Here is a 12,170-nt window from a genome sequence, read left to right as displayed (position 1 = left end):
GATATGCCGGTACGGTAATAAGGGTATAAGACGAGTCTCTTCCGCACAACCGACGCATCGAATAAAATCAACGGAACATCTTTCCTTTATTTATTTATTTTCTGGTGAAATATAAATAGCTCCCCTGAGGTTTTTGATGATCATAAAAGCCTCCCTTGTAAGTATGTTAACTTCGGTGGAGGTTTCAACAATTTACCTCAAATATAATTTGATCCTTAAATTATAGTTGTCTTGTGATAAACAAGTAAGTATCAAGGAGTTAGCTCCAAAGAAAATGTGGTAATATATAGCAGTATTATACACTAAAATCATCATGAAAACCTTCCCCAAATAGCTGCCCTTTATCAAATTTTGGAGGACATGGAGAGTTTTGGCATAAAAAACCTAGGCAGTTATGGCTAGCTCGGGGAGATAATAATACCAAGTGTGATCACCATATAAAAGAAAACTTGCATCGACTAGATCAAATATTCTTCTGACTTGGGTGTTGGACCACAAGGGCATTGCCTCAACCTTTATTAGCTACTTTAAGGATTTGTTTGCGAGTCCCTATGACCCTAAAGTTTAGGATGTCTCCACGTTGTTATAGTCGGTCATCACTGATAAGGACAATCCTAGTCTTATGGCTATCCCCCTCAACTGAGGAGGTGAGAGGAGTTGTGTTTAACATGGGCGCTTTAAAAGTCCCAAGGTTAGATGGGATGCCCACTTTGATTTATTAAGAGTTTTGGGGCCTTATGAGCTCTCACTTAGTTTAGTTCTTGTAAGAATATAAATTCTTAGGAGATAAAACTACATCTTTATATGCTTGATTCCCAAGAAGCATGACTATGCCAAAGTCTAGGATTATCGGCCTATTAGTTTCTGCAATGTGATTTATAAAATCATCTCCAAAATTCTAGCCGTTAAACTAAAAAGGATGTTGGATAAATGTATCTCCCCTAATTAGGTGACCTTTATTCCTAATTGGAAGTCTATAACTCATGTGATCTACCACTTGATGAAATAGAAAAAGTCAGGGTTGGGAGCCATGGCTTTAAAGTTGGATATGATTAAAGCCTATGATAGATTGGATTGGTTGTGTTTAATTGTTGTAATGAAGGCTGGTGGATTTGCTGAAGACCGGCGTTAATGACCTATCAATGCATAATTGTTTCCTTTCCGGTCTTGGGTAATAGTACAACAAAAGGGCATTTTACCTTATCTCGGGGTATTCTCCAAGGGCCCCCTTTCCCCTTATTTATTTATTCTGATTATGAAAGGTCTTTTTAGGGTCTTGCTTAAGACAGAAGAGGAAAGTATAATTCAAGGTATTTCTATAGCTAGAGGGACTCCTTCAACTTTCCATTTGTTCTTTAGGGATGATATCAGACAGAAGAGGAAAGTATAATTCAAGGTATTTCTATAATAGCTAGAGGGACTCCTTCAACTTTCCATTTGTTCTTTAGGGATGATATCAGTCTATTTTTGAGAGCATATAGGGATGAATTAAAAAACCTTAAGGAGGTCCTGAATCAATTCCAACAATTGTCTAGACAAATGATCAATTGTGGTCATCTTGAGTAAGACCATCCACCCCAGGTACTAGCATATGATTAAGTGTCAATTGAAAATGGGCTTTGGATACCAAGTCCAAATATATTGGCATTCCTTTATTGTAAAATAAATAGAAGTACTAGTCTCTTTCCTTCATATTGGATAACTTAAAGGTCAAAATGTCTTGTTGGAAAGCCTTGGCACTATCACGGTAAGTTGGCAAACCTTAGTTCAGTTTGTCCTATAGGTTGCCTTTATCCACTGCATGGAGGTGGCCCAATTTCCCTAGAAGACCCTGTTGGGTTTAGAAAGGACCCAATAGGATTTTTGGTGGGCCAGTAAAGCAAGTCGAGGAAGGTTCAGATGGTGCTCTTGGGACCGACTGTGTGCCCCTAAACTACAAGGTGAGTTTGGACTTAGATCAATGAAAGTAATCAATAAGGTCATATTGTAACAACTTGCTTGGACGTTTCTCGCTAAAAACCACAATTGGTGGAAAAAATTATGGCAAACTAAATATTTAAAGAATGGGCAACTATTTCCCTTTAGAATCAAAAGGGCAACTTCTTTTTTTTTTTTTTTGGAAATTTGTAAGGCAGATCCTTAAGGAGGTGGGGTTCCTAATCTCTCCTTCTTTGCAAGCTTTAATTTCCCTGACCCCTTTGATCATGGACAATGATGGGTTTTAGGGTTTTCTCAACCATTGGTAAGGGAGCTTCAGTCCTATAAGGTCTCCAATTTGATAGGAGCGGATAGGTTATGGAACAGACCCCCTATCCTCGACATATTCCGGGAAGAATTAGTGAACAAAATTTGTGAAACTCCCATTTGCCCAGTGGACCTTGAGACTTAGTGGATTTGGATAGAAGGGCGTAATGGGCTATTCTCTCCCGAACAATATTACCGGCTCGACTGTAGTGCTCTTAGGAGCCCAATGAATTCTTCTTCGGATTTGTTATAAATGGGTTTGGAAGTTAAAGATTCTAGGGCATTTCAAGCTAGATCTTTGCCGAGCTTTAGCTGATTTGATCCTAGTTAAGGAAAAACCAGGCTTAAGAAGGGAGGACGGTGTTGTGTGTCTTGTGTCAAAATCAAGTTGAGGGGGGGGATCATCTCTTTAGTTCCTTATCGAGCAAACAAACAAACTCTCTCTGAGATCATCTTCTGGACAACTATTACAATCTTCTATATTTGGTTTGTTAGGAATTATTGGTTTTTAACGGGAAAAGGATAGGAGTGTTGTGGGTCTTGAATAGAGTTGGTACAATTTACCAGTTAATCTCTACTACTTGGAATGAAATATAACCCCCATATCATGGCAACTCTGGGTTGGGAGTTTGTTACTCCCTTGGATGCTCAATGTGTGTGTTTTATTTTTTTTATGATGGAGGATTAGCTAACTTGCTTATCAACAACTTTGACGTTGTGTACAATGATAGATTTGCTTCCTATGTAGGTTCAGTTGGAGGATCATTTGAAGCTCAACGGATTGTGGAAGAAGCAAAGCTTATGGCCATCTTTAAAGCTCAATAGCTTAAACTTTGCATATGGATTGATCCCTTGGGAATCATCTCTCTCTCTAAATCCAGGCTTTGGAGTCTATATTTCATGATATATGGTTTTGCATATATTAATAGATAGTTGAATGCCCTTGCACATAGTATTGCGTACTATACTAAACATATAGGACAATTTTTTTTTTGTTTGGTCACCAACATACTTGGCTGCCAAATGTTATGAACTTTACCTCTTTTGACGGGTAAAATAACATTTTTTATCTATAAAAAAACTAAAAACATTACCATGGTTTTCAAAACCGGACCGGATGGTCGGATCGGAAAAATGGAACCCCCAAACCCGCTTTTTCCCCCAAAACCGTTGATTTTGGTCAACAAACTGCTAAACTGGTTGATTAATCATTCGAACGGTTTTGATCAATTTTCAAACTTTTTTTAATTTTTTTAATTTTTTATCAGAACGGGCCAACCGTTCGGGTCGAATGGTCTGACTGTTCGAACCAATAACCGGACCCCTAACCGGTTCGGTTTTAAAAATCATGAACATTACTATTTCAGAAATTTGGTTCTTTGAATACAACTCCCAAGTTTCTTAAATGAATGGGACGATATTAACTAATTTGTTTATTGAAAAAGATATTTGGATGAAGGCAGGATTAGATAAATAAATAAGTACAGGGGGAAAAGTAAATGGTTGATAAAATTGTATTTGTGCTTATTATTTCCTCGTTCCATTGTGAATATATGGTATTAATTCCTCTATTGCCTGCAAGAGGGGCTAGGCCTCAATGTGGTAAGAAGGTATGTTGTATGAATTTATTTTTGATATGAGAGGGAGGTCTTTTAATGGTTAGACAAACAGATAGTATAGGGATGGCAATTTTCCCCATCCCCGATAGGTACTCGACTACATGGGGTTGGGGATGGGGATTGCTTTGGTGGGGCAGGGATGAGGATGAGGATGAGGACGGGGATTAATAGGGATCCCCAACTGAGATCAGGGTTGGGAATGGGGAATGAGGTCCCTGCCCTGCACCAACCCCGATTATATATATATATATATATATTCGTATTAAAAAGTTCAGAGATTTGGGTCCTCGTCGAGGAACGGGGATAGAGGACAATATTTACCCCTGACAGGGGTCGAGGTCGGGGATAGGGAATATGATCCCCACCTTGAACCCACCCCATTGCCATTCCTAAGATAGTATGGAATTTGGTGATTCCATTTGTCTTTATTTTTGAAAATTCAAATAATTAATAGGGTAAAAGAGACTTTTTGATGATTATGTTAGGGTTAACTTTGACAAGAGAGGTGATCTTAGTCTAATTTGAAAAGAGACGAGAGGTTTCAACATTTAGACCTCGTTCACTTTTTGGTAAGTGTGTTTACCCATGTTCTTTTATTTCATAGGTAAATAATATAATGACCGTTTTAGCCATGAAAAAGTCATTATTAAAATGGGCAATTTTGTCCCATCCATGTATTGACAACTTTTCTCCTAGGTTTGAAAGTTACTTAAGTGATAACCAATGAAAATAATTTTTTCCATAGACCTATATAAATATAAAAAAAAAAGAGCATAAATATCTTGATGAATAGGAACCAAAATTTCATTAACCAATTTTCCCCATTTCAAAATCCAAAAATATGAACTGGCCCTTAGGAGAAACGTCAAGAAACGTCAGTGAATTACAACAAGCTGAAGTTTTGCCTACCCTATTAACCCTACTATTCCTTGTATGGGCTTTAGGTATCATCTTCCTAGGGTTGGTAGCCCACAATTGCTGAAAAAATAAGACATCCCAGCCTGGCCAATAGTGGGTTGGGATCGCCTATACCCATTGTTGTCACTTAGTTACCAAGTGTCATTCATTTCCCATTCCCAATCGTTTTCCTTCCAACCAAAAGCATAACCTAAAGGATAATCTTCAAGGACAGTGCAAAAACTATTATATACCTTCCATTGGTGGGCTCACAGCTTGGCAAACTAAAAGCACTATTGTTAATTGTAGTGATATACTTGGAACTTGACTAGATTTATCAATGAATTTTACTTATTGTGACAATAACGGTGCAATGAATTTTATAGCTAGACATGCTTTAAAATGTTATAGGTTGGTCATTTGTTTCTCTTCCTTTCCATACCTTTTCTTAAAAGTTAAAACCAAACACAACCTAGGTAGTGCAAAAACTATAGTAGACCTTCTATTGGTGGGCTTACAACTTGGCAAATCAAAATCACTATTGTTGATTGTAGTGATATACTTGGAGCTCGATCAAATTTATGGTGAATTTTACTCAACGTGACAATAATAGTGTAGCATATTTTATAGCTAGACATGCTTTTAAATGTTATAGGTAATGGTGGATTCGAGTCAATATGAGCTGAAATACCTAGCTATTTGAAATGTTAGGCTCGAGCTTGATTCAAGCTTGAAACTTGAACTCAAATTTGGCTCGGCTCAAGAGCTCGTAAGTTTGAGCTTGTTTTTGGCTTGACTTTGATAATGAGCCAAGCTTGGTATAAAAAAATTAAAATTAATCATATAAAAATTATTATTTTTTATTTTGCATATACAAAATAAAAAATTATAAAAAAATATTTATTATCATACATATAAAAATAAAAAATTTATATATAATATTTATGACTTACAAGAAAAATAACAAGGTTTACTCAATTGGCAAATTCAGTTAATTTACAAATTAATGTTGAATTACGTTAGTGGGAAAAAATATTTTTTTAGGACAAAATAATCCCTACATTGTGACTTTTGTCTTGCTCGTTATCATGCCTTTCTATTTGTGAATTACTCAATCACACGTGCGTCCCGAATTTTAAAATGTGTCTCTTCAAATTCAAATTAAAATTTTAAATAAATTGTTTTCTTTTTTCATGCCTCTTCTTCCTCTTTGTGCCTCTTCGAACATGTACACTATTCTGAAGAGGCTCTTGTCTGAAAGGACACATCTGTGTCCATTTGGGTCTGAGACCAATCTATAAAAGGGTGATGGTCGACCCAGTCTACACACACACACACACACACACACACACCATTTTTCGACATTCTTGTTTTCTCTGAGAAATCTAAGCATCAATCTTCAGTGGTTCACAGAGGTCTGGTAAGCGAGTGCACGCCTACCAGTGGCCTATGGGCTGTTTTATCTTGGCGACCGGTTTGCGATCACCCGGATGCACCATAGGAGGAAAATACGATTTTAAGGAGAATGACCAAGTGGCACGATTCAGCCTTCCATCTTCCTGCAATTCCCAGTTTTGAGTTCCTACAACAACTTCACACCACTACAACTTCGGTTTGGAAAGCGATTACCGATAAGTTCCATCTGCTCTCTTTACTGTTTTTACAATATTCTTAAAACCATATTTATGGAACCTATCTCTGCTAGCCCCTTCATGAGGAACTAGATACTATCAACAGTTCCTAGTTTCTCTAGAATTGAACCCTTCAATGGAACCAACTACAAGCGTTGGAGACAACGCCTGTTGTTTGCCTTAGAACAATTAGGGGTAGCTTTCACTTTGACTAAACCGAACCCATTAAACATGGAAGAACCATCCCGTTCTGTTGTTGCAGAACATTGGACTACAGTCGTCCACCTCTACACCAACCATATCCTAAACTACTTGTCCAATGAACTGTACAATATTTGTTCTTCCTATAATTATGCTTATGAAATCTGGAATGCATTGGACACTAAGTATGCTCTAGAAAATGTTGGAAATAAAAAATATGTAATTGTCAACTTCCTGTACTTCACCATGAATGAAGACATGGACGTGTCTACCCAAATAGATGAGTTCCAGGTTCTTGTGGGGGAACTAGCAAATGAAGGCATGGTACTGCCAGATGAATTCATTGTTGGTTCTCTCATAAAGAAATTGCCATATACATGGAATGATTTCAAGACCAGTATGAAGCATAAGAGAAATGACACTACTTTGGACCAAGTAGTAGTCTGAATTAAGATAGAAGAAAAGAACAGAAGGAAAGATGATGATCAGTTATCAAAAACCAATTTGGTGGAGGAAAAGACTACAAAATTCAAAAAGAACATGAATGTGAAAAATGATCAGAAATTCAAGAAACAACAAAAGAAAGGAAACTGCTATATATGTGGCAAACCCGAACATTACAAGAAGGACTGCTGGTACTGAAAGAATAAGGACTTTGGAAAACCGAAAGTCAATCTGATTGACGATGCTATCGCAGTAGTAGTAACTAAGGTAAACTTAGTTGATAAGCCGAAGGAGTGGGTGCTGGACACTGGTGCTACCAAGCACATATGTCGGGACTGCAATTCCTTCTATGAGTATACAACTTTGTTTGAAGGAGAGCAAGTCTTCATGGGAAACTCACAAACTTCAAAGGTCATTGGCAAAGGAAATGTGCTCTTGAAACTGACTTTAGGAAAAATCCTAATGCTGAATGATGTACTGCATGTGCCGGAGATCCGATGAAACTTGGTATCGAGAACACTCCTCAACAAAGTATGACTGAAACTCACATTTGAAGTAGACAAGGCCGTGTTGACTAAAAATAATATATTTATTGGAAATTGATACAATGCAAGAGGGTTGCTTGTACTGAATGTTTTTTATATTATTATGAATAAAACCACTTCTTCTCCTGCTTATATTGTTGAATCTTTTAATATTTGGCATAGTAGAATAGGACATCGTAGTGACTATTATTTAAAATGTTTATATAAATTAGGAGTTTTAAATGTTCCTATTAATTTTACAAATGAAAAATGTTAAGTATGTGTAGAAGCAAAATTTACTAAGAAACCTCATAAAAGTATATAAAGAGAAATTGAATTGTTACATTTTATACACAATGATCTATGAGACCTTAAATGTCATGAAGCTAGAGGAGGAAAAAGATACTATATAACTTTTACAAATGACTTCTCTAAATACCAGTTAAGAAAGAAACTGAAGTAGAAATAAAAAGACTTAATTGAAGTAGAAAATCCTCTACGTAGATCAAAAGATAAGGCTAATCAAGCTTTCATAAACTACAAAACTGAAGTAGAAAATCAGTTAAGAAAGAAAATAAAAAGACTTATAACAGATAGAGGAACTGAGTAAGTATGATGGACAAACCATTAGAAAATTCTTTGAAAAAAATGGAATCATACATGAAACCACAGCTCCCTATCAACTTGAATCTAATGAAGTTGCAGAAAGACTTAATAAAACACTAAAATAAATGATGAATGCAATGCTAATTAGTTCAGGTGCACATCTGAATTTGTTGGGGGAAGCAATACTAACGGCTTGTCACTTATATAATAGAATACCACTTAAGAAGAAAGGACAGATTCCCTTTAAACTTTGGCATAACAGAAAACTTAGTTTGAACTATCTAAAAGTTTGGGTCTGCCTAGCAAAGATTGGACTATCTGAACCTAAAAGAAAGAAAATAAAACCGAAAACCTATGACTATGTGTTCATTGGCTATGCACAAAACAATGTGGCTTATCAGTTCATTGTAACAAAAATAATTGAAAATGTTGTCGAGAATGACACAATAATAGAGTCCTGAGATGCAAAGTTCTTTGAGCACATCTTCCCTTGGAGAAAATAAACATTAAATAGGGAACATTCCCAAAACCAAGTTAGAAACCAAGAACAAGTGAGTACTCAAGGAATCAATACTTCACTTAGGCAAAACCCGAACTTAATAAGAAGTAAAAGACAAAGAAGAAAAACAAACTTGGGTGATGGAATGTTCACATTTCCGGTGGACAAAGACCTAATAACTTATAAGGAAGTTGTAACTTCACCTGATGCAGTATTTTGGAAAGAAGCCATAAAAAGTGAAATAGACTATTTAGTCACTAATCACACTTGGGAACTTGTAAATCTCCTACCTGGAAATAAGGCACTAGATTATAAGTGGATTTTTAAGAAAAAACTAAAACCAGATGGCACAATAGATAAATTCAATGTCAGGTTAGTTGCTAAGGGGTTCAGACAAAAGAAATATGTAGGTTTCTTTGACACTTACTCCCCGGTTGTAAGATTAACAACAATTAGGGTTTTGTTTGTTATAACTTCCATTTACAAACTGATAGCTCATCAAATGGATGCGAAAGCATCTTTCTTAAATGGGGAATTAGAGGAATAAATTTACATTAGGCAATATGAAGTGTTCATAATGCCAGAACAAACAAATAAAGTATGTAAATTAATTATGTCTCTGTATGACTTAAAACAAGCTCCCAAACAATGGCATGAAAAATTTGATAATATGTTAGTAACTAATGGATATAACATAAATGATTTTGATAGATGTGTCTATAGCAAATTTGAAAATAATACAAGAGTCATGATTTGTCTATATGTTGATGATATGTTAATAATGGGAACTAGTCTAGATGTAGTAAAGGAAACAAAACAAATTTTAATGTCTAAATTTGATACCAAGGACTTGGGTGAGGTTGATGTAATCTTGGAGATTAAAATCCATAAAGAACAATGAAGCTTTATTCTTTCCCAATTACATTATGTGGAGAGTATTCTTAAGAAATTTAGACACTATGATTGTAAATTGGTTAAAACACTTCTTGACTGTAATATTCACTTAAAAAAACATGTAGGAGAACATGTTTCACAAAAGGAGTATCCAAGTATAATTGGACTTGTATCTTATTTAATGAACTGTATAAGACCAGACATAGCTATAACTATGGGAAAATTAAGTTAGCATATTCATAATCCCAAAAATGAACATTGGGAGGCTTTAGTAAGATTATTAAAATATTTAAAATGAGCCATAAACTTTGGTTTACACTACTCAGGTTTTCCTCATGTTTTAGAAGGATTTACTGATGCGAATTGGATTTCAGATTCAAAGGATAGTACTTCTACCAATGGATATGTGTTTACTCTAGGTGGAAGAGCAGTATTGTGGAAATCGGTAAAACAGTCATGCAATACAAGTTCAACAATGGAGGTTGAGTTCATTGCACTATAATTGGTGGGGTCCGAGGTAGAGTGGCTAAGAAACTTGTTGGCAAATATACCACTTTGGCTGCGGCCGGTTCCATCCATATCTCTCCATTGTGATAGCCAAACAGCAATAGCCAGAGCCAAGAACCAAACGTACAATGGTAAAAGAAGGCATATCCGCTTAAGGCATAAACCTGATAAGACAATACCTCAGCGAAGGTACAATCACTTTGAATTTTGTAAGGTTTGAAAAGAACCTTGCAGATTCGTTAACCAAACCACAAACTTCTAAGGTGGTTTATGAGGCATCGATAGGAATGGGGTTGAAGCCCGTTACAAAGTCATTATTGACGGACACCCAACCTATATGAAAGGAGATCCCTGGAATTTGGTTGAATGGGTAAAAACAAGTCATTAGATGACTTGGAAAAGCATTATCATTTGTGTCCCATTTCAGATGCCGAGGTAAGATGGTGCTCACTATAGATTGAGGAGGTTGAGCATGAGGCTCTTAATCAATTAGGAATAGTGTGAGCAATGCACACTAATAACTGACTTAAGTGAGTGTGAAGTGTGGCCGCTTCTAAGAGAGATCTAGGGTTGACTCTCGAAAACACTCATGATTCCAAGAGGGGAACAAGGCCAAAATGTTCCAAAACAAAAGAACCACTAAAGTACTGGTGAGTTGAGTTGGTTGCCAATTAGCTAGTTAAGATAATGAGGAAAGGTTGAAGGAGTCTAACTCCACCCGTACTCTATAACATAGCCTGTCATACCTAAGTGTTGATTGAAGTCCAAAGACAGCACCATGAATACTTTTATCACTGCGATGCTCAGATTGTTCGATCTTCTTGTAATTTTGAATTTTGTGGGGGATTGTTGGAGGAAAATTCAAATTTACAATAATCTCTCTCCTCCTTCTCTTGTTTTTTGTCCTTTCCTTCATTGAATGACTCTTTGTCCCACATTGCTTGGGAAAGGAGTGGGAGTGGAGTATATTTGTAGTTTTGCTCTCTCTATGGGTATGGACTCATAGGAGGAGAGGACTATACATATTCCATGCATGTAAGGGGGGATTGAGGGTGCTTTTCACATGCGCGCCGCCAAGTCGGGTCGGGGTGCGGCATGGGCACGTATGCGTGTACGCGCGTTGTACCGAATCATTTTGTTTTATCCGAATTACACATTTTCAAATTTAAAATGTGTCTCTTCTAATTCAAATTTAATTTTTAAATAAATTGTTTTCTTTTTTCATGTCTCTTCTTTCTCCTTGTGCCTCTTCGAACAAGTGCACTGTTATGAAGATGCTCCTATCTGAAAGGACACATCTGTGTCAATTCGGGTTTGAGACCAATTTATAAAAGGGTGATGGTCGACCCAATCTACACACACACACACACACACACACACCATTTTTTCGACATTCTTGTTTTTTTTGAGAAATCTAAGCATCAATCTCCAATGGTTCGCGGAGGTCTGGTAAGCGAGTGCACACCTACTAGTGGCCTATGGGCTATTTTACTTGGCAATCGATTTGCGATCACCTGGCTACACCATAGTGGGGAAACACGGTTTTAAGGAGAGTGACAAAGTGGCACTTCTCAACCCTCCATCTTTCTGCAATTCCCAGCTTCAAGTTCCTACAACAACTTCACACCACTGCAACTTCGGTTTGGAAAGCAATTATCGATAAGTTCCATCTCCTCTCTTTACTGTTTTTACAACACTACTCCATCCAAATCAGAATAGTTGAACAAATAATAAAATCAATGTTTCTCTGTATTTGGTGAAACAAATGATGGGAAGTTTTTCATTGTAAGTCCCGACAATGGTGTTGAGAACACTTCAATGCTATGGTGGCTACCGATGCTAAAATCGTCATGGACAGAGAAAAGAAGACATCAATGACATATGATCCAATGACCACCGAATTCTAAATGATCGACACCATATCGTTTTGAGCCTTTGAGGTAGGGATCTGTGTCGTTGTGGACTTGTAGGTGGGTTTTATGTCCCATGGAAACGGATAGAGGGAATTGGGGAAGGATTTTTGAGAGGGACAATCTTGTTCAATATAAATTAGTTTTTGTCTTGCTTACTTGAGTTGGCATTATTTCCAAAAAATAATTGATTT

This window comes from Nelumbo lutea, chromosome 1 (genome assembly GCF_056320005.1).
Source record: "Nelumbo lutea isolate HS-2025 chromosome 1, American lotus-T2T, whole genome shotgun sequence".
Lineage (NCBI taxonomy): Eukaryota > Viridiplantae > Streptophyta > Magnoliopsida > Proteales > Nelumbonaceae > Nelumbo > Nelumbo lutea.
The sequence above is the reverse complement of the archived record's forward strand: the minus strand, read 5'-3'. Positions refer to the sequence as shown.